General features: G+C 36.6%; 2 protein-coding genes and 2 pseudogenes across 2 annotated transcripts in view; 1 reads left to right on the top strand and 3 right to left on the bottom strand.

Moving 5' to 3' along the window:
• LOC140521623 (uncharacterized) overlaps window positions 1–25,624 on the bottom strand; it is a 37,301-nt gene extending 11,677 nt beyond the window's left edge. The window contains exon 1 of the mRNA XM_072636868.1: window positions 25,547–25,624. The gene's annotated coding sequence lies outside the window, so the exon portion shown is untranslated. The remainder of the gene's footprint in view (window positions 1–25,546) is intronic.
• LOC140521621 (uncharacterized) overlaps window positions 1–25,667 on the bottom strand; it is a 180,261-nt gene that overhangs the window by 43,948 nt on the left and 110,646 nt on the right. The window lies entirely within an intron of this gene.
• On the bottom strand, window positions 646–25,627 carry LOC140521627 (large ribosomal subunit protein uL30-like; annotated as a pseudogene).
• LOC140521630 (biogenesis of lysosome-related organelles complex 1 subunit 2-like) lies at window positions 13,571–14,119 on the top strand (annotated as a pseudogene).

The following is a 25,667-nucleotide window of genomic DNA, read 5'->3' as shown; positions in this document are numbered from 1 at the left end:
AAGGAATCTGGCAGAAATTAGGCATGGACTAGTACCTTCCACCATTTACCAAGATGGGATCAAAATGGATATGTGATTTAGATGTAAAAGGAAGTAAATATTACAAAAAAATCTGAAGAACATGTGTGGGGTGGCGATTGGGGAAAAGCTAAAATACACAGTAAGAAATGAAAAACCATGAACTTAAACTCTGTGAAAGGAGGAAACCTGGACACAGTGACCTGTTAAAAAAATCAGAATTCAGAACACTGAGTCAAAACTTAGATACTGTAACTGATGAAAGCCATAATATGGACACTCTGACTAGTTCATGTCTAGTACATGACCAGTACACAATCTTGTATTTATCCATCAACATTCGCTTAATACCCATGCTTGAAAATGAGCTGATTACTAAGCAGAATTCTAAAATATCCACCAATCAATAGTAATGTTCCCTCTGGCTTCATCTCCCTTTGCTTGATTTCTATAGTTACCACTGGGCTTTCCTGGGTTCTTTCTAGTTGTTGTCTCAGATTCTCATTTGTAAGGATCATCAGGTTCAAGTCCTTCTTGAGATCCTTGTTGATTCCCCTTATTTTGTAAACTTGTCAGGTTCCTGGAAACCATCTGTGGGGTAAGGTGATCAGCCCTGGGAAAAGAAATGGGTTATGGAGTTCCTAAAAAATGAACTTGACTTGCTGAGGATTGGAAAGTTTATGTATAATATAGGTGTGATTTCTAATAATTCATCTTTACACCAGGACAAATTCAAAATCAAGAAGAAGAAAAAAAATTAAGTGAAAAATGCTAAATGAAATTTCTTATGTATGTGCATCCTGGTAAATTTGTATTGCTTATTGCAACTCCATGAGAGTAAAAATAATTGTATCTACCCTTAAGCTGTGGTTAGTGAAACTTGCTATTTGAGGTAAAAGCTCTTGGGACTGTAACTGATTTTGTTTTGAGGACTGAATTCAGATATAGTTGATGATTAAGTCATCTGAAATAAATGCTACAAAGCTGCTCAGAGGGAATGTGATCCTGAACTATCCCAGGAAGAGGTCTGAATATGTGAAAAAGCTGAGGACAACCTTGGCTTTAGCCTAAGGGGGGAGCCTCTTGACTCAGTTTCCCTATTATGTTCCTTTGAACAGGAATGTTTCCCACCTGGTTATTACTGAGTCTGGCTATGAGGTGAGATGGTTGGTTGTTAAAATGTGACTCTTACCTGAAATAAAACAAAGCTAAGATTGTTTTAGCCTGTCACATATGTGCCCTTAGGCTTAAACTTGAAGGACTAGTTTGATGTCCCTGCTTTTTCCTTTTACGGCAAATTTCTATAATCAGAGCAAGTGGTCAGTAGAAAATATGAGCACAGTGCAAGTATGTGAGATCTTACTGTTTTCAATCTGAATGTATAGTCATGCCATATCCCAAACAACTAGGTAAATTAGGGCTTGGACTTGTCATCAGCCTGCTAATGTTTACATAGTCATGTGAAAGATTAAGTACCCAAAATAACTCATTCTTTCAGAATGCTATGGGAATAAGTAGATAAAGGTAAAATGTGAAACCAAGATATCTATATATTTTGTGAGATGAAAATCAGAAACATCTTCAGTTTGGTTTGGGGAAGAGAATTTCAGTGCAATCCATTTTCTTAAAGGGATGTAATTCATGGAATATTTTGTGATATGAATGGAAAAGTCAATTTCATTCAAGTTTATTACTAATGTGGAAATAACATCTTTTTGTAGTGTGTATCCTGTAGTACAAACATATTTTATTATAAATAATTTACTGACATGCACTTTTTGGAATTAACTATTTAAATACTCCACCAAGTCTTTTATTTTAATTGGAGTAAAGTCAGTCTCTTATAAGTAAATCCATTTGTGTAACCATTGAATCTAGGGGTGGAAAGCCTCTACTTGCATGTTATGTTATGTTACTCATATTTTCATATACAGGATTGAATCCTCAATAGCATTTGGTCCTCCTAAAGGAACTGCAATCAGAGTGGAAAATTTTGAGAAAGCAGCAATAACAAATAATCTTGTATGTCAAATGAAAACTATTCTAATGGGACATGTAAAGACTTAAATTTTCTGAAGCTTTAAGTGAACTATGGGTACCTACTTTGATGTTCCCCTTTTGGATCTACCGTTAAGCAGATCAGAACCATAAGGTTCAGCTGGTGTTCACCAAACGAACTAGTTATTGGAGAAGTAAAATTTGGGAGACTATACTAGCTTGTATTGAGATCTGTTTTGTAAAAGATGTTAGCAGGAGCATCCAAGTAACTTGGAACCAGAAAAACAATTCTACTGAAGAGTTGCCCCTGAAGATAAGACATTTCCCAGATTGCCCCAAGAAAAGATGCTTCCAGAGACCAGACAAATACATGGCATGTCTGGATTGCAAGATGAAATTTGCTAATAAAATGGACATTGAGGGTGGGTTGATGGTCATCATTGTACAAGCCTCCCAGTGACAAAAAAAAGGGGGAAACTGAAAAAATCACATTGTTCAGATCCCATTTTTTTTTTTTCAATTTTGTTATAGGCATTTTTATTAACAGACCATTAGAAAAATAATCATCGCAGAGACCTTCAGTTCATTCTTCTAATAAGCCTGTTGATCTGGTCTTCCCTGTTACTAGCATCTCCACCTTCCACAAAATGTGTAGTCTTTTTCTTCATTCTGCCTCTTGGAGAAGATAATTTGAAGGGCCACAGGAAGTTATTGGCAGCTTTGAAGTGCTTGCCAACAGTGTAGATCTCATGGATTAAGTCCTCCATGCAGATAATTTCATATTTACCAAGAGATTTTGCAATAAGGGCACTATCCGTCAGGGCAATTCTCTATTTCTTGATCTTGCCATAACCACGTTTATAAAGCAAGTCATTCACAGACTTCAGGTTTGGGTAACTCCATGCAATGTATGGTTCCACAATCCTCAGCATGTTAATGGAAGCCTTGTTAAGCTTAACAAAAGTGCCACTGAAGATCTGGTGAAGAGGAAGAAGCTGCAATACTTTTCGGATCTTTGGATTAACACCATTGATCCCTCTGATTCTAATCACAAAAGCTAACTTGGGTTCAGCAGGTACATAGCAGTTGCTAGCTTTCCATGCCATTCTAGCCAGTCGGATTTCACTTCTGTACATCTGTCTGTACTCCTTATGATAGGCTTTAGCTTTTTCATAGATAACTTCATATTTTACGGAGCTTTTTTATAGCCATCTTCATCTTCAAGCATTTGGCCTTCAGTATCACGAAAGCCTTTTGCTTTTTCAGAAGGGATTCTGGAACGGATGGTAGCTTCTTTTCTTCTGTTCCTGCCATGATTCCAGCCAGAAAAAGAGGTCTGATCCCATTTTGTAATTGATTCTATTCTCTATCACTCTCAATATGTTGTAAAACTTCCCAAGCCACATTTATTGGTCTCTGAACCTAGTTCAGAAACTCAGTTGGCTTGTACTGAATTAAGTTCAGAAATTCAGTTCTCCTACTAATCACCAAATATCATAGGTTCTTCCTTCACCTCTCTAGGGGTGGGATGGAAGAAAATTTTAACAACTATAATTTTTTCATTGGTCATGTTGTTTCTCTACCTGTGCTTGTATTGCTTTTGTGGTCCATGCTTACAAATGGACTGTACCCAAAATGGACTGTACCTCCTGGCTGTACCCAAAAGACCCTAAAGACCATAGTATAAAGCCACCTCAGGGACCTTGCAGAAGATTTTTGGAAAGAATGTATGGATGGCTTTTCAGCCCCAATTGAGGTTAAGCCATAATACAGATTAAGAAGAGAAAAGCCATTAACTTAAACTCTGTGAAAGGTAGAAGCCCAGGTATGGTAGTCTGATAAAATCATAATTTAGATATCAAATCATAATTTAGACACTGAGTTATAACTTAGATACCGTGACCAATGAAAGCCATAACACAGACACAGTGATCAGTTCATGTCCACTACAGGACCACAACACTATTTTGTATTTGGGCATTTATACATCAGCATTGGCTTAACTCCTAAGTTTGGAAATGAGTTCATTACTAAGCAGAATCCCAAAATATCCACCAATCACTAGTGACATGGCTCCACTTCCCTTTGTTTGATTTCTATAATTATCATTGGGCTTTCCTGGGGTCTTTACAGGGATCCATTGTATCATCTGGCAGCCACCCCAGATTGCTCCTATAAGTGATTATAACAATGAATTATACTCCTATGACCAATCTGGAGCTCCTTGGCCTCTTCCTTTGGTATTAAACTCACCCCACAGTTATAGGTAAGGTACAGGGCTCCCCAGCTAGGGGGATTCAGGACATTACACATGAAACATATTACCTATCAGACTTATGGATAGGTGAACAATTTATAAACAAATAAGAGATAGCATTGTGAGATGTAAAATGATAATTCTGATTATACTAAATTAAAAAGGTTTTGTACAAATAAAACAAATGTACCCCAAATCAGAAAGTAGGAAACTGGGATGAAAATTTTTATAGATAGTTCCTCAGATAAAGGTCTCATATCTCAAATGTATAAAGAATGTTGTCAGATGTCTAAAAATATGAGTTGATTTCCCAGTTGATAAATGGTCAAAGGTTATGGACAGTTTCCCCAATGAAGGAATCAGTTATTAGATTGCCTATATCCTTTGATCCAGTGATACCACTGTTAGGTGCTTCCCATGATGATTAGGGAGAAAAGGGAAAGAACCTATATGTTCTAAAATATTTATAGCACCTCTCTTAGTGGTGGCAAAAAGCTGGGAATTGCAGGAACGCCCATCAAATGGAGACTAGCCAAACAAATTGTAATATATGTTCGTGATGGAATATTACTCTGATATAAGAAATGATAAGCTCACTAATTTTAGAAAAACATGAAGAGACCTACATGAAATAACGAGCAAAATGAGTAGAACCAAAAGAATATGATATACAGTAACAGCAATATTGTTTTAAGAACAATTTTGAGCAACTGAGTCATTCCATTATAGAGACCCAAATTATCTGCAAAATCTGATGCAAGAAGATGCTGTTCATAGCCAGAGAAAGAACTGACATATATATGCAGATAAGATGTATAGACATAGTTATATATGTATTAATGTATGTATGTGTCTAATTATATGCCTCTCTGGGGTGCAGAGGGTGGGGAAAAAGTTACATGATTATTCTCTAGTATATTTGAAGGGAATAGCAAGTTGTACATAAAGGATCTGTAGTTTCAGGTAAAATCTTTTTTTTTCCCCATTCCACTTTGTTATGGAAATGCTTGTTTTATTTCTTAAGTTCAGAATAATTAAAAAAAAAATCAGAAAAAAAAGAACAAAAGCAAACATGGGGCACTACCATTTCCTGTCTTCAACAGTATGTAAAAAGGGTTTGTAAATGATTGTAAAGAACTATTATTTTCCAATTCATATATTTAGAAGTAGAAGAGACTTGCTCATTTTACAAATTATGAAGGTAGGCCCAGAAATGGAAAGTAACTTGTTTAAGGTCAAAAGGGAAGTGAGTTACAGAGTTGCACCTTAAACCTAGGTTTTCTCAACTCCAAATCCAGAGGTGTTTTCACAATACCACATTGCCATACTCTTTCTCTATAATGAGACCAAATGTCACTGACAATTTTATGCACTAAAACATTTATAACAATACCTTTTGGGGACAGCAAAGAACTGTCACCAATAAAGAATGGCTAGAAAAAAAATGATATATGGATATGAGGAATTCTGAGATGCCTGGAAGATGAATATTAACTGATGCACTATGAAATAAGCAGAACAACAGGTTATTATATACAAAGACTACAAAAACATAAATTGTAAAAAAATAATAAAGATGCTGAACTTCATTTAATTGAAAAAAAGTTGCTGGGGGACAGAGCCAAGATGGTGGAGTAGAAAGACACACATACATTAGCTCTTCCCCCACAGCCTATAAAATACCTGTAAAGAAAGACTCTCAACAAATTCTAGAGCAGCAAAAGCCACAGAACAATGGAGTGGAGGAGATTTCCAGCCCAGGGTGACCCAAAAGGCCAGTGGGAAAGATCTGTCACACTAGACATAGAGCAGAGCCCAACCCAGCCTTGGCCATGTGGCATGGGGCCAGAAGGAGGACCAGAGCAGGCCTCAGGGGTGGAATCCCCAACAGCAATAGTGGCAGTTAGCAGATCCCTCGACCCACAGGTACCAAAGGTCAGTGAGAGGGTTTTTTCCAGCTGGTTGAGAAGGGAGCAGGGTCTTCCCAAAGCTCCAGCCTCTGGCGGTGGTGGCAGAGGCCGCATCTAGTAGCAGCAGCTCTCATAGCAGTCCTCATCTGTTGTTGGATCATAAAGCCCCTGGGGGAACTGAGCAGCTAATCTTTATCTCACACTGAATGGTAGCCCTGCACCCATCTAAAGCTCCTGAGGGAACTGAGCATCTTATCTGAATCTCAGCCCCAGTGCTGGCTTGGTGGAACTGATTGCCAGGTGGTTGTGGAGAGGAAACTACTACTCACAGATTCTGGGCACAAAAGTTTCTGGTTGCTGCCTGACCAGTGTACATGCTTGATTGTGCCACCTTGGAAGAACTGAGATTTTACAGATCCCCAGAGTATACCCTACTCTTGACAAAGGACCCAAAAGTCAAGTAACTGGTTGGGAAAATGCCTAAAAATGGAGAAAAAAATAAGACTATAGAAGGTAACTTTCTTGGTGAACAGGTGTCTTCTCCCATCCTTTCAGATGAGGAAGTACAATGCTTACCATCAGGGAAAGACATAAAAGTCAAGGCTTCCGTATCCCCAACATCCAAAAAAAAATGCAATGGTCTCAGGCCATGGAAGAGCTCAAAAAGGATTTTGAAAATCAAGTAAGAGAGGCGGAGGAAAAATTGGGAAGAGAAATGAGAGAGATGCAAGAAAATCATGAAAAGTGAGTCAACAACTTGCTAAAAGAGACCCCAAAAAATGCTGAAGAAAATAATACCTTTAAAAATAGGCTAACTCAATTGGCAAAAGAAGTTCAAAAAGCCAATGAGGAGAAGAATGCTTTAAAAAACAGAAATGGTCAAATGGAAAAGGAGGTTCAAAAGCTCACTGAAGAAAACAGTTCTTTAAAAATTAGAATGGAACAGATGGAGGCTAATGACTTTATGAGAAACCAAGAAATCACAAAACAAAACCAAAAGAATGAAAAAATGGAAGATAATGTGAAATATCTCATTGGAAAAACAACTGACCTGGAAAATAGATCCAGGAGAGACAATTAAGCTGGTCATAACACACATAAACACACATGCATAAATATCCTTCCATTTATTTAGATTATCAAGTTTAATGGCATACAAGTGGAAGTAAGTTTCTAACAAATTTCATTCCTTCATTTGTTTTACATGGTTTTTTCATTTTTGATACTAGCAATTTTACTTTTGTTACTTCTTTTTAAATTGTCTTTTGCCTATGATTGAAAGGCTAGATGGTAGAACAATAAAGTCTGCCCAAAGCCTTTCTTTACAGAGAGGTTAAACTTTTACAATTAATTTTTCATTTTCCATTGGTTATGCTTCTTGGTTTCAACTCCAACAACATGATGTCCCTAAGTTCCTATCCCAGCCTTTCCCCTTTTTACCTTCCATTTTATATTATGTCCCTCCTGGACTGTAAGCTCCTTGAGAACAGGGATTTTTATTTTCTTATTTGTATCCCCAGCATTTAGTACAATACCTGGTATGTAACAGGAGCTTGATAAATATTTATCGACTACTGACTTATTGAGTTATACACTCAATGAACTGATTTTTTTTTGTTTTTTGTTGATAAGTGTATGAGACTGGTAGAATTGGTAGATTAACAGAACCATTATAGGAAGCAATTTATAATGATGATTCAACAATATATATTCTTTGAGCTGGCCATAGCACTACTAGGCCTAAACTCCCAAAAGCATCAAAAAAGAGGAAAAGGACTCACAAGTACAAAAATATTTATAACAGTCCTTTCTGTTACAGATTTAGGAATAAAGGAATATCCATCAATTGTGGAATAACTGATCAAATTATAGTAAATGCATTGTGCCATAAGAAATTATGAAAGACATAGTTTTATACACATAAGTCCTTTTCCCTTTCGTTTAATCTCTTTGGGATACAGATCTACTAGTGGTGTTAGGTCAAAAAGCATGCACAGATTTGTGGGCATGGTTCCAAATTGCTCTCCAAAATGGTTGGACCAGTTCACAATTCCATCGACAGAGCATTTAGAATCTCTGTTTTCCCATATTCACCCCAGAATTTGTCATTTTTCTTTCTCTCATGTTAGCCAATCTGATAGGGTTTTTTTTTTTTAACTTTGCATTATAAATCAATAGTGATTTAAGAGCATTTTTTCATATGATGATTGATTACTTTGATTTCTTTTTCTGAAAACTCTTCATATTCCTTGAAAATGGCAAGAATCTCATTCATCCTTTCATGTATGTCACTAATTAAATGATAAGGCATTTGACTCCCTTGGAAGAGTCATAGTTATTCCTGCCATTTACCAGAATTTCACTAAATTGCTGCATTTTGACATTCAGAGCACAGGGCAGCAATTGCATTGTGTCAGCATCTGTCACAGGCCCTTGCAATGCTGTTTTAACGTGACTGCAAATATTTACAGTTTACAGTGGGTATCCTGATGAATATGAGCAGAGGCAGCACCAGCAACATCATGAACACAGCTCAGATCATGATACTTTCTTTCAACACAGACAATAATTATTCATCACACATCAGGCTCATTTGATGCCCAAGAGGTCATCAGTAAGACTCTTACATGCCACATGACCAGACATCACAGTCAATATCAAGGCTCTCTCAATATCACTACCCACTCAGTATCTTCTGCCTCACCCAGCAAAATGTCTCCTTCTCCAAAGGCCCTTTAGGTGATGACACTAAATATTTGCCCCCTTTGAGGTTTATGCAGAGGGGAGGGATATCTCCTTTACCCATAGAGGCTAAATAACCTCATCTAGTCACTCAGAATAACAGCTTATTCAGCTATGGGATCTTATTGCTTCCAAGTAAATACACATTCACCATAGTCACTTAACAACAGTTTCACCATCCCTTTCTAATAGAAAGTCACACACCTCTCAACAACACCACTCCTTGGGTTCCCAAGCCTTCTATGGGATGGAGCTGCATCCCAAGGGAAGAGACCTACCAATTGAAGAGGACCTCACTTGAGTCCTTAATGGACGTAGATTCCTCTAAGGTGCAGGGAGCAAACTCCAGTCTGGGAATAGAAATCAAAGACCTGAGGGGATGGATGAGAAATCTGTATAAAAAGTCATTTCTATCAGATGTCTTCCCAGAGGCTGATGCTCAAGCTTAGAACTACCCTCTTTGCTCTCAATGGCTCACACAAGAATTATCAAAAAAAAAAAAAGAGAAACATCCTTTGCCCATGGCATTTACTCAGAGCTCTCTATGTATCAAGTCCCTCAAAAGACATACTACATGCTGGTTTTTGGCTATAATGCACTTCAGAGCCAGAGTCAAATTAGACCCTCACTATGACAAATGATTTTCTCTAATTTACAGAAACACAGTTCCAACATTCAGTTTGTTCAAGAACTTAATTCAAGTCTCTCAAGGATCCTCACTGATAAGCTGGAGTGTTCAGAGGTGGGTGAACAGAATGGTGAACAGCCTCAAGTCAACATATGAGAATCAGCTCAAGGAACTGGACAGGTTGAAGTCAGAGAAGATTTAGGAAGGATAGCTGTCTTCTGGTATTTGAAGGCTGGTCCTCTGTAAGAAGATTCAGTCTTGTACTATTTTGCCCAAGAGGGGAAAAGCAGGTTCAATGGATGTAAATATACAAGGGTTCAGATAAAGGGAAAAAAAATCCTAAGAATTGGAGCCACAGAAAAGTAGAATAGGTTGCATCAAGTGATAGTGGGTGGCTGTCCCTCTCTGAAGTCTTCAAACAGAAGCCAAATGACTACTGCTCAGATATACTAATAGTGAGCATTGCTGTTATCTGCTTCAGTCAACAAGCATTTATGAAACATCTGCTATGGACAAGCCACTGTGTTAAATGATCAGGACCCAAAGAAAGGCAAAAAAAGTTTCTGCAAGGCAGAGCCAAGATGGCAGAGCAGAAGGACAGATCTCCTCTAGTTCTCCCCCAATAGCCCACAAAATACCTGTAAAAAAACGACTCTAAACAAATTCTAGAGCACTAGAAATCACAAATTGACAGGGTAAAACAGATTTCCAGCCCAAGATATCCTGGAAGGCTGACAGGAAAGGTCTATTGCACTGGACTTGGTGTGAAGCACAACCCAGTGTGTGCCACGCAGCACAGAGAGGCTTCAGCCCATGGAATCATGGGTAGCAGCTGTGGTTCCCAGATTTTTCAACCCACAAATGCCAAAGACAGCTACAAAGGTCACTGAGAAAGCTCTTTCACCTGGTTAGAAGGGAGCATGATGTGGCCCCAGCCCCAGTTTCAGGGTGGTGGCAGCAGCATCCATTTTTGGAGCCCTCGGCCTAAAGACCCTAGGAGAACCAAGTAGCTGATCTGGGTCTCAGTCCTCAATAGCAGTCCTGGGGTGAGAAGGAGCGCTGGCTTGGCGGAACTGGTGGTGGCTGTGGAAAGGGAATCCTACTCACAGTTCCAGCCAGAAAAGAGTGCTTTTGGTTTTTCATAGACCAGAGTGTAGGCCAGGAGAGGAGTAAACTCCTCTCCCTTGATTGTGCCACCTTAGAGAAACTGAGAACTTACAGGTCCCTAGAGATATCTCAGCAAACAGCTGCACAAAACCTCTGAAGCCTAGGGTAGTATACCCTCTACTTGACAAAGGACTCAAAAGTCAAGTAACTGGCTGGGAAAATGCCCAAAAAGGGGGAAAAATAAGACTATAAAACGTTACTTTCTTGGTGAAAAGGTATTTTCTCCCGTCCTTACAGATGAGGAAGAACAAAACATACCATTAGAGGAAGATGTCAAAGTCAAGGCTTCTACATCCAAGCCTCTAAAAAAAAATATGCAATGGTCTCAGGCCATGGAAGAGCTGAAAAAAGATTTTGAAAATCAAGTAAGACAGGTGGAGGAAAAATTGGGAAGAGAAATGAGAGCAATGCAAGAAAATTATGAAAAGCGAGTCAACAGCTTGCTAAAGGAGACCCCAAAAAATGCTGAAGAAAATAACACCTTTAAAAATAGACTAACCCAAATTTGCAAAAGAGGTCCAAAAAGCTAATGAGGAGAGGAACGGTTTAAAAAGTAGAATTAGCCAAATGGAAAAGGAGGTTCAAAAACTCATTGAAAAAAATAGATTCCCAAAGGAAAACTCCTAGGAATATTGTAGCCAAATTCCTGAGTTCTCAAGTCAAGGAGAAAATATTACAATCAGGCAGAAAGAAATAATTCAAGTGTTGTGGAAATACAATCAGGATAACATAGGATTTAGCAGCTTCTACACTAAGAGATTGAAGGTCTTGGAATCTGATATTCCAGAGGTCAAAGGAGATAGGATGAAAACCAAGAATTACCTACCCAGCAAAAGTGAGTATAATACATCAGGAGAAAAAGTGGAATTTCAATGAAATAGAGGATTTCTAAGCATTCTTGCTTAAAAGACCAAAGCTGAAGAGAAAATTTGACTTTCAAAAACAAGAATCAAGAGAAAAAAGGTAAACAGGAAAGAGAAGCCTTAAGGAACTCATTAAAGTTGAACTGTTTACATTCCTATATGGAAAGATGTTACTTGTAACTTATGAGACCTTTTTCAGTATTAGGGTAGTTAGAGGGAATACATATAGGTATGGATGGGCATGTATGTGTGTGTATATTATACATATATACATATATGTAGGTTTGTATGTGTACATGGCTGTATGTGTGTATGTATATAAATATACATAGAGGGTACAGGGTGAACTGAATATGAAGGGAGAATATCTAAAAAAAATAAAATTTACTATTGAGTGGAATGTACTAGGAGTAAGTAAAAGGGGGAAGCAGAATGTAGCAAATCATCTCACATAAAAGAGATAGGAAAGAGCTTTTACAATGGAGGGGAAAAGGGAGGAGATGAAAAAAAATAAGTGAGCCTTACTCGCATGGGATTTTGCTTAAGGAGGGAATAACATACACACTCAACTGAATATGAAAATCTATTTTACTCTGCAGAAAGGCAAGAGGGAAGGGGATAGGAGAAGAAAGATAATAGAAGGGGCAGCAAATTGGGGAAAGGGATAATCAGAAGCAAACATTGGGAGAGAACAGGTCAAGGGAGAGAATGGTAAATGGAGGGCAGGATAAGACAGAGGGAAATGTAGTTAGTCCTTCACAAAACTATTATGGAAGTGTTTTGCATTGTCACACATGTATGAACTATATTGAATTGCTTGTTTTCTCAATGAGGGTGGGTGGGAGGGGAGTAAAAGGGAGAATATGGAACTCAAAACTTTAATAATGAATGTTAAAAATAATTTTAGCATGCAACTGGAAAATAAGCTATACAGGCAATGGGGTATAGAAATCTATTTTGCCCCACAGGAAAATAGAAGGGAAGGGGATGGAAAAAGGGGGAGATAATAGAAAGGACAGACTGGAGAAAGGGGTGGATGGGCTGCATGCTGACCTAGGGTAGGGGGTGGGGAGAGATGGGGAGAAAATTTTGAATTCAAATTCTTATGGAAGTGAATGTTGAGAACTGAAAATAAATATATATTTAAAAAAAGTTTCTGCTCTCCAACAGTTCACAATCTAACTGACATATGCCTGGGACTAGATGGGACCATCTCTTACAACCTGTAAACTCTGTTATTCTCCAATTTACTCCAATTCACAGAAATCTTCCAGTTTCTCTGAAGTCCTCATGCTCTTTATTGCTTGCAGTACAATATTCCTTTACATCTAGATGCCACAATTTGTTCAATCATTTTCTAACTGATAGGAGGAACTCATGTAGCCTTCAGTTCTTCACTACCATAAAAATCAACATGGATACTGAGCAGATGTAAGATGTTATTTCTATCTCTGAACTCCTTAGGCTACAGCAGTAGAAATAAAAGTTCTGGGTCCAATGGTTAGGGCATGAGTTTGTAAAACATATGAAGTCTTCCCCTGGTGGAATGGGAAGATGAGAACAACTTGTTCCAACAGCCATGAAGGTGGGTGAAGAGATGCTGTGGAGCACTTAGAATCTGATCAGACAACAAAGATGCCAAGGTCATCTACTGCACCCTGGGCCATTGCCAGTCATCTTGATTTTTGTCCTGTCACTGAACTTTAATGAGTTAAAGAGAGAGTGAGGCCAACGACTCTGTGCAGCTCTGCCTCACTTAAATGCAACTGATGTGCAAGTCAAGACATTATCCATGATGTGACTGATCCTCTTCAAAAATGAAGGATGAGGGCGATCTGCCACCCCCTCCTCACCCCCTCCCCTTATCTCATTCTCCAACTCTTCATCCTTTCCTTTTTCTCCCCTTCCTTTTCCCGTTCCCTCCCCTCTCCTCCCCCTTACCTATTCCCACCCTTTCCTCCATCCTTTCTCCTTCTTCCCTTTCTTGGTCTAGACAATGCCATGGTGGAGATGGCCGAAGAAGCCAAGCAACCTGCCAAGGCAGACATCACAGGGCTGTGCCAGGATATATTCTCCAAAATGGCCACTGACCATCGTACCTGACAGGCAAGCTGACAACCACCAGTGAAGACTATAAACTTCTGGAAAATGTGAACAAACTGATTAGCTTGAATTATCTAGAAATGAAAGACATTGCAGTAAACATAAGTAGAAACTTAAAGGATTTAAAGAAATATGCAGCACTTCAGCCTTATCTGGATCAAATCACTTTAATTGAGGAACAAGTAGCAGCTCCTGAGCAGACAGCTTACAAGTTGGATGCATATTCAAAGAAACTAGAAGCAAAGTACAAGAAGTTAGAAAGGCAATGAAAGACTTCTTTAGCACAAAGACTTTAAAACAATGTTTTTTCTAAGAGCTGAAATAAGTAGGATGGAACTTATCACTATGCTTCAGTTCCTAAAAGGAAGCAGTGCTGCTGATCCAAGGAGAATCTCAGCCCTCACCTCTGGTTGGATGTGTAACTCTGGCCACCCCTGATCTTTTCGTGTACTTTGTTGTGTGCCCTGGACCAAATCTCTGAAATCAGGATCAACCCCGTCCAGAGCAGACACAGATGAGAGAGCCTCTCGTCTCCCTGTGTCCTCCCTTCTTCCCTTTCCCCTAGCCTCCCCACCCCCTTAAATAATAAATACAATCCATGGGGGAAAAAAGGAAGGATGAACAACCAGACACAATTAGCAGTCACAAAATAGAATACCTCAACTCTACAAGAATAAAATGCTTTTGCTCAAGAAAAAAAAAATGTGTAGAATTAAAAAAAAAAAAGAGAGAGAGAAGTACAGTAGAAACAGTATTTGCTCTGAAATCAGAGGACCTGGATTCAAATCCTACCTTTGACACTTACGATACATGTGTGGTCTTGGACAAGTCACTTGTCCTTCCTGAGCCTCAATTTCCTCAACAGTAAAATGAAAAGGTTGGAATACATGGCCTTTGAGTACTCTTCTAGCTTAAAATCTATGATGCCAAGAAAAGATGTGTCTGTGGAATTCCCCAAGCACAGAATAACTGAAAAACATTTAATATCCAAAATTCACAAAGAATTTATATCAATTACCTGTCCCCAGTACGTAAGTGGGAAGATATTAGCAAAACGTCCTCAAAAGTTTTAATGCAGACATTCAATAACTAAACCAAAAGTACCAGTCCAATATAGTTAATAATCAGACAGATGTAAACCCTGTCATTTCAGTTTAGTTCAGATCTAACAAACTCACAAACATGGAAAAGTTCAATGTTTGTGGAGATGTGAAAATGCAGAGATGTTGATCCAACTATGTTGAAAACACTTTGGAATTTCACAAGAAAGCTGTTCATATTCTCTGATCTGGCTAGCTGATCCCACAATTAGGTTTAGTATCTCAAGCTATTTATTGACATAAAAAAAAAATGAATGTACAAGAAATATGGCAACAAGAGTTAAAAAACAACCACCCTCCACTTCCATTGCCCCTTTGCAACTATGTCCCAAAGGACTGAAAGATGGCTGGTTCCTGAGCTATAAGAAATAAATATGAAGATTTTTAAAAATATGAGTAAGATTTATACGAAGTGATATGGAATGATCAGGGAAAAATAATATACATAATTATGACAGCTAAGTGAATTAAAAGTTTAAATGGCCATAAATATCAGAACAAAACAGCCTACCTAGTAGAAAGTCATGGATTTGTAGGAGGGCTGGGTTCAAATTCAAATTCTATTTACTACCTGTGTGACATGTGGCAAATCACAACTTCTGGATATTATCCTTCATCTGAAAAATGAGGCACTTGGACAAGAGTGATGACCTGTAATGTCCCTTCCAGCTCTAAATCAATGAATACCGGACAATATATCTACTAATTTATTTGTTCCCCATTCTTACTTTTGTTAGAAAACTACCAAGGTATTATAGTACATAACAACTCTGAATCACTCATTTATCATGTTTTATTAATTTTTTGACATTTCTTTTTAAATTTTGATTTTCAGTTTTTCATTCAATCTCTTCTTTCACCTACTCTCCGAGCTTTGAAAAGGCAAGAAATATGATACCTATTACATGAGAAGTCGCAAAAAATGTTTTTGCATTAGCCATGTAACAGGAAAAAATACATTTCAGAATCTACACTCTGAGTCCATCTATTTGTATGGATCCTGAATCTTCCATTTGTAACAGAAAAACTATTTTTTATCATGACACCTTTGGATCATTGTATCAATAAGAATAGCTAAGTCTTTCAAATTGATATCTTTACAATATTGTTACTATATAAATTGTACTACTGGTTCTGCTCATTTCACTCTACATCAGTTCATGTAAATTTTTCCAGGTTTTTCTGAAATTATACCCTTCTTCATTTCTTACAACACAGTAGTACTCCATCACATTTCATATTCCACAACTTGTTCAGCCATTCACCAATTAATAGGCATCCTCTCAGTTTCTACTTCTTTGCACTCCAAAATGAGTGGATATAAATATTTTTGTACATACTGGCCCTTTCCCTTTGAACTCTTTGGGATGCAGAACTGGAAGTAGTTGCTAGGTTGAGGGTAGGCACAGTTTTATAACTCTTTGGGCTTTGTTCCAAACTGTTCTCCAGAATGGTTGGACTAGTTCACAACTCTACCAATAGTGTATCAGTGTCTCTATTTTTCCACATCCCCTCCAGTATAGGTCATGTTCCTTTTGGGTCATCTTAGCCAATCTGATGGGTGAAGTGGTACCTCAAAGCTGTTTTAAATGGCATTTCTCCAATTGTTACTGCTTCAGAGCATTTTTCATGTGGTTATTGATAACTTTTGATTTCTTCCTCTGATAAAAGCCTCTTCCTACCTTCTAACTATTTATCAACTGGGAGACAGCTCTCATTTGGATAAACTGGACTCTCTATACAATTGAGATGAGAACTTTATCAGAGAAACTTGCTATATATCTCTCCCTCAAAACCACTTTCCTGCTCATTTTGGCTGCATTGGTTTTGTCTGTGTAAAACCTTTTTAATTTTATGTAATAAAAATTATCCATTTTGCCTCCTGTACACTTTTCTAACTCATCTGTTCATGAACTTTTCCTCTACCTACATGTATAGAAAGGACAGATTAATTTTTTTTCCCATGCTTTCCTAATTTGCATATGTTGCCCTTTATGTGTAAACCATTTACCCACTTTGAGTATACCTTAGCATACATTGTGAAATATTGTGTTATTTCCAGTATTCCCAGGAGTTTTTGTCAAATATTGAATTTTTGTGCCAATGACTAGGATACTCAGATTTATCAGAAAGTAGGCTACTGGACTCAGTTGCTCCTAAATAGCTGTATACTTAATCTATTTCACTGATTGATTACAATATTTCATATTCAGCACCAAATTGTTTTGATGATGGCTACTTTATAATATAGTTTGAGGTCTAGGACTGCTAGGGTCCCTTCCTTAACTTTTTCCTCCATTGATTTCTTTGAAATTTTTCATCTTTTCTTCCTCCAGATAACTTTTGTTTTTCCTTCTAACTCTAATGAAGCAACTCTTGGGTACTTTGATATATGAGTCAATTAAGGTAGCACTGTAATTTTACTGTACTGCCTCAGTGTAGCAATAAGCAATTCATATTTATCCAATACATAAATCTCTTTGCTTTTGTGATTATGTTCATATAGTTCCTGGGTGTGTCTTAGTAGGCAAACTCAAGTATTTTATACTGACTACAATTATTTTCAACAGAATTCATCTTTCTGTCTCATCCATTTGGATTTAATTATATAGAATTCATATATATTTGCATATATATGTGTTCTATATATTATATGTACATATATGCACTGATGATTTATGTTCATTTATTTTGTATCCTGCAACTTTGCTAGCTAATTGTTTTAACTAGTTTTGCAACTGAGATTCTCAAGAGTTCTCAAAATATTCCATCTCAAAATATGTCATCTGCAAAAAAAGTGACAATTTGAGTTCCATTTCCTTGTTGCCTATACTTATTCCTTCAATTTCTTTTTCAAATCTTATTGTTGTAGCTAACATTTCTAGTTCAATATGGAAAGTTAATGGCAATAATGGACATCGTTCCTTTGCCCTTCATTTTAATAGTTTATTGCTATTATAGACAACGCTTGCTCTCGATTTTAGATTGTTACTGTTTGTTGTTCATTTGTGTCCAATTCTTTGTGACCCCATGGATCACAGCACACCAGGCCCTCCAATCTTCCACTACCTCTTAAAGTCTGTCCAAGTTCATGCTTGTTGTTTCCATGATATCTATGCAAAGATGGTTCAACAATAAGAAAACAAGCTCTACAAGACTGAAATGCTACAGACCCTTATTCCACAGTATATCCAAACCTCCCAGGCTGTCCAAAAATCTATAGTGTGCAACAGCAATATGTCTCTGTACTTGTGCTAAGGAGACCACCCCTTACTGCTAAGAGTAAAAATTCTGAAAGTCTGTAGTTCAAATACTTAGAACAGACATATAGATACACATATGCTTACCCAGAGATGCTCAAAGATAAGGATCGGAAGTTTTAGGTTGAGGAGAGAGTCAAAATCTCAACTGAATTTCTCAGGAAAGGCCTCTTTCTAGGTGACGAAGTTTTGTTGAACATTCAAAGGGGAGAAGGTTCCCTGGAATACCTTAAGTAAAATCTTTCTTTTTCTCAAGTATCCTTTCATCTGGTTACCATACTGTGACATTTACAAAAGTCTGAGAGACAGCTTCTGGATATTTTAATCATTTTATTAATATGGCTAGCAGATTATTAATAAAAGGATGGTCATTTGAGCATCTCTCTTAGACCAAAGACTCCTAATGTTGGTGGGGTCACAGTTTATATGCCCTTTGAAGAGGAGGTATTCTTGAGGGATGTCTAAAACACCTCTGATTATTAACACAATGGGAGGTGGGCTATGTTGAGGTACGAGACTTAGGTAACTCAAATCTTGGTCAAAGGGATACCAATTTTCATATCACCTATCTTAATAATATAGAGAATCAACCTTTCTCCAGACCTATCTGAGCAAACACAATGAGCAGGAATATACCCATTAGTCTAAACTTTAGAGTTTCTTTTACTGTCTAATTAGATCTTGGCCTGGGTAAATCTTTAAGAGAGATTTCCCACACTGGTTGATTTCTGAATGAGTAAGTAGAAAATGTGAAAAACCTTGGTCCCAATACAATAATTAGTTATTAAAAATAAGAGAGAAATATTCATTTCTCACAGTCCCCTGTAACAGTTTTCTATCCCAAGACAACTTAGAAGGTAAGCAGGAAAGGTCTGTCTCTTTGAGGTGGTGGTTAGGCCTAAAACAAAGTGCAGTACTAGCTGCTCCCCAGCAAGCCAGCAGCAGGCCTTGGAGGTAGCTACAGCAGCAGTAGCATCTTCTGGAACCCTTAGCCCACAGATGATAAAAGGGTTAGACAACTGCTTATAAGGACCCAGATTGCTCTGGAGGAGAAAGTGAGGCTGGTGACCTTGCACAGCTCTCTCTCACTCAAATCAAAGTCAACTGCAAGTCATGTCACCATCTCTCTGATGGTGTGGTCCTCTTCAAGAACAAAGGACAAACACAACTTTCATTGGGAATCAATTTAAGAGGAGCTATCTATCTCTCTCTCTCTCTCTCTCTCTCTCTCTCTATCTATCTATCTATACACACACACACACTACATATATATATATACACACACACACACACACACATATACATATATACATATGTATACACACATGTATATAAATCTTCTAAATTCAGAAAGCAATAAAAGGTTAAGGGGATAAGGAGGAGGGACAGGATAAGGGAGGGATTTTCAGAGGGGAATGTGGGGGAATAGGATAAGGGACAGGTATAGAAGGGTGTTTAGATTAATGGGAATAGAAGGATAAGGGAGGGATCCTAGGGGAGCGGGGTTAGGTTAAGTAATAGGAGGGCAAGGTAGTGGGTACAAGTAAAGGAGAATAGTCAGAAGGGATAGGAAATAAGAGATACACACAAACATAAAATAAAGATCAGAAGTACAATTCATTAGGGAAAAAAAAAGCAGGGGCAGTAATGATCTCAGACAAAGTTAAAGCCAAAATAGATTTAATCAAAAGAGAAAAATATGGAAACTATACTATATGTCAGCTATATTAATCAATATTATTTTAGACTATTTAAAATAACTTGACAGTATAAAGTTGGAATATGGCTGTGGTGTAGGAAACAGAAAGTTGAGGGACCTAGAAAAATATGGAAAGATTCAGATTTATGATGGAAGAGGTTCTCTACCCTCAGAGAAACAGAGAAAAAATAAGTACAGTATGATCTTACATAGATACCTATGAATGTATATGTCTATATATGAGCATGATTATAGATATTTAAGTATATATACATTTATAAGTAGATGTATATATATGTGTATGTGCATGAATCTATTTATATTCATTTATATGTTCGTATACATGTATATACGTATGTGAATATATGTCTGTGTATAAGCATACACAGACATATATGTAAATATAAATATATCTCTATAAATAAATATATTTATACAATATAAATAATTGTAGCCTTTAGGGAGGGAGGAAGGGGAGAAAAAGAACAAACTAAAAAGTGTACAGCAAAGAACAAAAGAAAACTAACAAGGAAGCAAAGAAAGGATGGACAGCTTTGAATATAACATGATATGTATTATATAGGCTTTCTTGAAATGGAAATTTATTGCACATTTTGAAACTTCTCTTATGTTCTGCTGTAGAAATGATGGGCTTTTTTCTTTTCTTTTTTTGAATTTGGTTTAATATCTAATTTTATAATTTGTTTTTCTCTTATTGTGTATTTATGTCTTAATATTTAAGTTTAAAATTTAAAAAGTTTTAAGAATTAAAAAAAAGAATTAGTGAATCAAAGAACAAATCATACAAACAATCATAAGGTTTCACTCCAATATGAATTCTTTAGTGATGAATAAGTTCTGAAAATGACAACGAGAAAACATATCAAAATTTATGGGATGCAGCCAAAGCAATACTTAGAGGAAATCAAAGGAAAGCTCAATAAAATTTAAGGCAGGAAAACCATTGAACTAATGAATAAAACTCGAGGCTAGTTTTATGGGAAAAAAAATTGACAAACCACTGGTTAATTTGATTTAAGCAAAGAAAGAAGAAAACCAAATTACTAACATCTAAAATGAAGACAAAAGTAAAGCAATTGTTAGGAGCTACTTTACCCAGTTATAGGCCAATAAATCTAACAATCTAAGTGAGATGGATGAATATTTCCAAAAATATAAATTGTCCTGATTAACAGAAGAGGAAATAGAATACTTAAATAACCTTATCTGAGAAAAAAGAAATTGAATAAGCCATCAACGAGCTCCCTAAGAAAAAAATCTCCAGAACTAGCTAGAAACACAAGTGGATTCCACCAAACAGTGAAAGAACAATTAATTCCAATATCATATAAACTATTTGTAAAACTGCGTTGTTATGGGAAGATGATACGTTCAGTGTCTAAGAACTTTATAATTATTAGGGCAGTTAGAAGGAGTCTACATAAACAAAGGGCAAAGGTATGAGCTGATGATATTGGGAGGATCTCAAAAGAATAGAGGGATAAAAAGAGGGGTGCTTTAGGAGAAGAGGGAAGGAAATAGAAAAACGGGAGAAATTGTTTCATCTAAAAGAGCTGCCAAAGAAGCATTCTTACATTGTAGGGGAAAACACGTAGGCAATGCTTGAAACTCACTCTCATCTGGTTCAAAGAAGAAAGAATACAAACAAACACAGTGAGGAAAAGAAATCTTACCCAATGAGGAAGCAGGAAAAAAAAGTGCTGATTAAGGGAGGCATAGTTAGAAGCAAGGAAAAAAAAGGCTTTTAAGGAGGGGTGTTGTTTTTTGAAAAGGCGGGGGAAGAGAGAAGGTTAAACTGAGGAAAGTAGAATGGAGAGAAATACACAGTAATCATAACTGTGAATGTGAATGGAATGAATTCACATATAAAATGAAAGGGGAAAGCGAATGGATTAAAAACCAGAACTTCATCATATGTGACTTACAAGAAACACACCTGAAAGTGAAAGATACACAGTTGAAATGAGGGGCTATAACAGAAACTATTATGTTATAGCTGAAGTATAAAAAGAAAAAAAAAAGCAAGGGTTGCAATCCTGATCTCAGACAAAGCAAAGCAAAAATACACTTAATTAACAGAGATAAGCAGAGAATGTATATCTTGCTAAAAGGGAACTTAAATGAGTAATATCAACACTAAATATGTATGAACCAAATGGTGTAGCATTCAAATTCTTAAAGGAAAAAAATAAGTTACTGTAGGAAAGAGACATTAAAACCCTAATAGTAGGGGACCTCAATTTTACCCTCTCAGAAATGGATAAATCTAACCATAAAATAAATATGAAGTTAAGAAGATGAATGGAATTTTTAAAAAACTTAGCTATGATAGAGAAAATAAATTTCTAGAGATAAATGAATGGGAACAGAAAGGAATGTACCTTTTTCTCAGCTGTACATGGCACTGTCACATAAATTCACCATGTATTGGGCACAAAAACCACACAGACAAAAACAGAAAAGCAGAAATATTAAATATAACTTTTTCATTACAGAATATAATGAAAATCATAACAACATTATGTAAGGCCTTTAAGGCAGACTGGAAATTGAAAAATAAGTGAAAATTAGTTTAAAATTAAAGAATGTGAAGGTCAAAGAACAAATCGGAGAAACAATCAATACTTTCATTAATGGTACAAAAACAATGAAAAGACATACCAAAATTTGTAGGATGCAGCCAAAGCAGTATTTATATCAATAGATGCAGAAAAAACTTGTGACAAAATACAACACCCATTTCTACTAAAAAACACTATAAAGCACAAAAATAAATGGAGTTTTTCTTTAAATACATACTATTCATCTAAAACTAAGGGAAAGCATTATCTTTAAAAGGAATAAACTAGAATCTTTCTCCAAAAGACCAGGCGGAAACAAGATGGATTATTATCAACACTTTTGTTCAATATTATACTAGAAATGCTACCTACAGTAGTAATACAAGAAAAAAGAAACTGAAGGAATAAGACAATAAAAAAACAAAAATATCATGCTTTGCAGATGATACAAAGGTATACTTCAGAGAATTAACTAAAAAACTAGATGAAACAATGAAGAACATTAGCAAGCTTCAGGATACAAAATAAACCCACATAAATCTTCAGCATTTCTATATACTCACATATCAATACGTATATCAAAATTCAACAAAACCCAGCAGCAAGAGAAATTCTACTTAAAATATATGCAAACAATATAAATTACTCAGGAGTCTACCTGCCCATACACAACCAGAAACTATAAGAACATAATTACAAAAAACTATTCACACAAAGACAGACCTAATTAGGTGGAAAAATAATAATTGCTCATGGGTAAACAGAGATAATAATATAATAAAATGACAATTCTACCCAAATTAATTTACATATTCAATGCCATCCCAGTCAAACTATCATAGAAATTTTTTTATAGAACCAGAAAAAAAATAAAATTTCTAAGAAGGAACAAAAGGTCAGGAATATTAAGAAAATCAATTTTAAAAAATGTAAAGGATGATAGCCTAGAAGTATCAGATTTCAAACTATATTAGAAGGAGTAATCATCATAAGAATCTGGTAAGGGTTAAGAAATAGAGTGGTTGACCAATGGAATGGATTAGGTATACAATAAAAAGAAGTAAATGACCACAGTAATCTACTGCTTGATAAACCCAAAGATTCAAGTTTTGGGGGCGAGAACTCACTATTCAAGAAAAACAGGAAAGCCGTCTGGCAGAAACTCAGCATAGACAGACGTCTCATATCACATACTAGGATAAGGTAAAATTTGGTAGGTGATCTATATATAGATAGTGATATCATAAGAAAAATAGGAGAGCATGGAATGGTTTAGTTGTCAGATCTATGCACAGGAAATACCAGCATAATTTTGAGTACAAGGAATGTAAAAGTTTTTGTAAAAACAAAAACAATGTAGCTAAAATAGGAAGGCAATCAGGAAAATAGTAAGAATTTTCACCTAATAAATTTTTTAAAAATAAAATTTTATAATAAAATTTTTACCCTAATAAAGGCTTCATTTTGCAAATATAGAGGGATCAGAGTCAAACTTATAAAAACAATAGCCATTTCCCAATTGAAAAATGGTCAAATGATCTGAACAGGCACTTCTCAAAAGGAGAAATAAAGACTATCAACAATGATATGAAAAATATGCGCTAAATCACTAATAATTAAAGAAACATAAATTAGAATACCTCATGGCTATCAGACTGGCTAACATGACAGAAATAATAAATGATAAATGCTGGAAGGGATGTGGAAAAGTACAGACACTAATACACTCTGATGGTGTGGTCAATTGCTTCAAGCACTCTGGAGAAGAAATTTGTAACTAAAGCCAAAAGGCTATAAAACTGCATAGGCTTTAACCTAGCAATACTATTATGTCTGTATCCCAAAGAGATTAAAGAAAAATGGGAAAAACTTAAATGTACAAAAATATATCGGGGGGTTTTTTCTGTATCCTTTTTATCTTCTAATAGCAAAGGATTAGAAATCGAGCGGATTCCCATCAACTAGGGAATGGCTGAATAAGATGTGGTATATGATTCTGATGGAATACCATTGTTCACTAAGAAATGATGATGGGAGTGAGTTCAGAAAAACCTCTTAAGAAGATTTCTATGAAGTGAGCTGAACTAGGAGAATTCTGTACACAGTAATAGAAATACTGTAAGGTAGATCAACAGTGAATAACACAGCTATTCTGAACAATACAACGATCCATAAAATTTCCACAGGACTTTGAAGGCAGATGAAAGCTAACTTTTTTTAAGGTTTTTTATTTTTATTAATTTTTTTCAAAATTGGCTAATATTGAAATGCTTACCATGATGTCAGATATGTAATGGTATCATATTGCATGACTTCATGTGTGAGGAAGGAGCTAGAGGTCATGGGGTTTAAGGGGTACAGGGATCACTCAGAGACTGGAGAACTGGACAGGGTTGTCCGATATGAATTCATGGACTCAAGCATTCTTTAAGTCAAGTTGCCCAAGGTTTATCGTAATGTCAACATAGTGGGCAGAGATCCTTAAGGAACTTGCAACTTAATAGGAATGATGCTAAAGGATATACAGGATAAGCAGTGGATTATCTGGCAGATATGTTAATTGGTTGATAACCACAAACTTTGGTCACAGGTATCATTCACTACTGGAAATCCGGGGAAGGGGTTTCTCAGAGGTGTACTTTGGGTCTGTTACATCTGTAGCAAGATAGCTCTGAGAGTTGACTTGTATAGCTTGACCTCTGGATTGAATATGATAACTTTGGGAATCAATACATAATAATTCTGTGGTTACAAGACAGTCCTGTTTTATAAGAGAATTTCTTCAGAGATCAGCTTGTTCTTACAATGGGGAAAGATAGTTTTGTTTTACTGGGGCCCCTCATGAGTAATTGTGGGGAAAGGTAGTTTGTCTTACTGGGATCCAGTCATGAGTTATTGCTAGGCACAGTATACTTGGGCTGAGGAAAAAACTGTAAGCTAGGAAGAAATGTTCTTGGAATTGGGGTCCAAGCACAAGCACCCAAGCATCAGAGGGAAAGAAAGAATTTGGAACTCAAAATTTAAAAATTATTGTAAAAGACGGTAAATCTAATTTGTTTTGTAGGGGGAGCATAAATAGAAGATCCGCACCATATTTTTAGTTCTAAATATAGTATTTTTTGATGGCTACAATTTCTAGGGTTAAAGTACATGAGAAAAACAGATTCCAAGGTCTTTGACCTAAGACGGTATTTTAGCAAAGCAGCACGTGGCACTCACCTGTCCCGACCTGGCTGTCAGCACAGGAGCCATCCCTCTGCTCCAGGCTCCCACCTACTGGGGCGGGGCTGAGGCCAAGCAAGGCAGAGCTGGGGAGAAAAGGAGAACGGTGAGCAGGAGG

The sequence above is a fragment of the Notamacropus eugenii genome, chromosome 1, assembly GCF_028372415.1.
Source record: "Notamacropus eugenii isolate mMacEug1 chromosome 1, mMacEug1.pri_v2, whole genome shotgun sequence".
NCBI classification, from domain to species: domain Eukaryota; kingdom Metazoa; phylum Chordata; class Mammalia; order Diprotodontia; family Macropodidae; genus Notamacropus; species Notamacropus eugenii.
The sequence above is the reverse complement of the archived record's forward strand: the minus strand, read 5'-3'. Positions and strand labels throughout refer to the sequence as shown.